The sequence below is a fragment of the Schistocerca americana genome, unplaced genomic scaffold (assembly GCF_021461395.2).
Source record: "Schistocerca americana isolate TAMUIC-IGC-003095 unplaced genomic scaffold, iqSchAmer2.1 HiC_scaffold_47, whole genome shotgun sequence".
NCBI classification, from domain to species: Eukaryota; Metazoa; Arthropoda; class Insecta; order Orthoptera; family Acrididae; genus Schistocerca; species Schistocerca americana.
The window spans coordinates 1,257,501-1,260,000 of NW_025726203.1; positions in this window are offsets into that span (position 1 = coordinate 1,257,501).

Here is a 2,500-nt window from a genome sequence, read left to right on the forward strand (position 1 = left end):
AACCTAACCTATGTCGTACCGTAACCTAACCTATGTCGTACCGTCACCTAACCTATGTCGTACCGTAACCTAACCTATGTCGTACCGTAACCTAACCTATGTCGTACCGTAACCTAACCTATGTCGTACCGTAACCTAACCTATGTCGTACCGTAACCTAACCTATGTCGTACCGTAACCTAACCTATGTCGTACCGTAACCTAACCTATGTCGTACCGTAACCTAACCTATGTCGTACCGTAACCTAACCTATGTCGTACCGTAACCTAACCTATGTCGTACCGTAACCTAACCTATGTCGTACCGTAACCTAACCTATGTCGTACCGTAACCTAACCTATGTCGTACCGTAACCTAACCTATGTCGTACCGTAACCTAACCTATGTCGTACCGGAACCTAACCTATGTCGTACCGTAACCTAACCTATGTCGTACCTTAACCTAACCTATGTCGTACCTTAACCTAACCTATGTCGTACCTTAACCTAACCTATGTCGTACCTTAACCTAACCTATGTCGTACCTTAACCTAACCTATATTGCGCCTTAACCTAACCTATATTGCGCCTCAATGTAACCTATATTGCGCCTCAATGTAACCTATATTGCGCCTCAATGTAACCTATATTGCGCCTCAATGTAACCTATATTGCGCCTCAATGTAACCTATATTGCGCCTCAATGTAACCTATATTGCGCCTCAATGTAACCTATATTGCGCCTCAATGTAACCTATATTGCGCCTCAATGTAACCTATATTGCGCCTCAATGTAACCTATATTGCGCCTCAATGTAACCTATATTGCGCCTCAATGTAACCTATATTGCGCCGCAATGTAACCTATATTGCGCCGCAATGTAACCTATATTGCGCCGCAATGTAACCTATATTGCGCCGCAATGTAACCTATATTGCGCCGCAATGTAACCTATATTGCGCCGTAACCCAACACACGTTGGGCCTTAACCCAACACACGTTGGGCCTTAACCCAACACACGTTGGGCCTTAACCCAACACACGTTGGGCCTTAACCCAACACACGTTGGGCCTTAACCCAACACACGTTGGGCCTTAACCCAACACACGTTGGGCCTTAACCCAACACACGTTGGGCCTTAACCCAACACACGTTGGGCCTTAACCCAACACACGTTGGGCCTTAACCCAACACACGTTGGGCCTTAACCCAACACACGTTGGGCCTTAACCCAACACACGTTGGGCCTTAACCCAACACATGTTGGGCCTTAACCTGCTCTGTAATTGTCATACGACGCGTTAAATTAGTGTAGTGTTGCCTAACTGCAACCCCCGCAACATAGTTTGCTACTCGCACTGCCCGGTCCGCAGTGTATCGCTTCATGTTAAACACCTTGCAGCTATACACTGTAATGTGGATGGCAGCAGGACGTACATGCTCAATGCCCTTTGCAGTTGTTCATTGGCATTTGCAGTTGTTCATTGGCATTTGCAGTTGTTCATTGGCATTCGCATGGCGAAGCACTTAGCCTACGCTGTGGTACGGCCTGTGTCAACTGTCCGCTGATGTTGTACGTCCAAATCACACACTGTACTGCACATTGGTCCTCATGTACTGAATGATACATCGTGGTACATGTGACCGTACAACGACTGCGCCAACAACGGCGAACCATGCGGTCCAAATGTTGTGCACTCAGCTACGTGTCGTCTCCCTATAAGAGCTGGATTGCAGTGTGGTATGCCCTGGATGGCGATCAGCATGAGCCGTCTGTTGATGTAGTGGCGCGTGTTGTCAGACGTAGTCGTCTCTTCTCACACACCGTGATAGCATGGTGCACTGCGTTCCACATCTGCGACATGCGACAGAGGCCGGTTGACAGTCGTTCGCGCAATGGACATCGCATACGTACGGGGGCCACCTTCCACGTGTTCGCGAAGCGTGCACATGTTGTTGCGTGTATGTGGGCAGACATAGTGTGTCGTGACACCTGACACAGGCATGCAACAATCGTTGAATTTGCAAATGGCGATGGACGCCTACGTTTGCTGGTGACGTTACGCAAATGAACAACTGGTAAACCGTTGTGGTGCGGTTGTTCTCGCTAGAGGTGAATCAGTGATGGCGACGATCGGTTGAGCTACCAACCGGTTGTTCCAGCGATACCCACCATGCCCACGAACGTGAATGGCATCTGGGTGTGAAGCGATACGCGGCGGTGGCTGGGTGGGACCGTCCCCGGCCGGTGAGGGGGGGCCTCCCGGCGTGCTGGCCGCGCGGTGCGTGGGCGCACGCGCTACAGCCGGCTGGTGGGGGCGGCCAGTGGCAGGCGCGCCGGCCGACGGAGGCGGCAGGCGGCGCAGCTGCGCGCCGGCGCACCCTGCACGCGGCGCCGTGCGGCCAAAGTAGGTCCTCGCGGGCCCGGTGCGAAGCGCGGTGGACATCTGCAGTGTGCTGGTCCGATTGAGGACTGTGTGCGCTGAGGATGCGCCGCCGCCCGGCGCTCGGCGCCGCG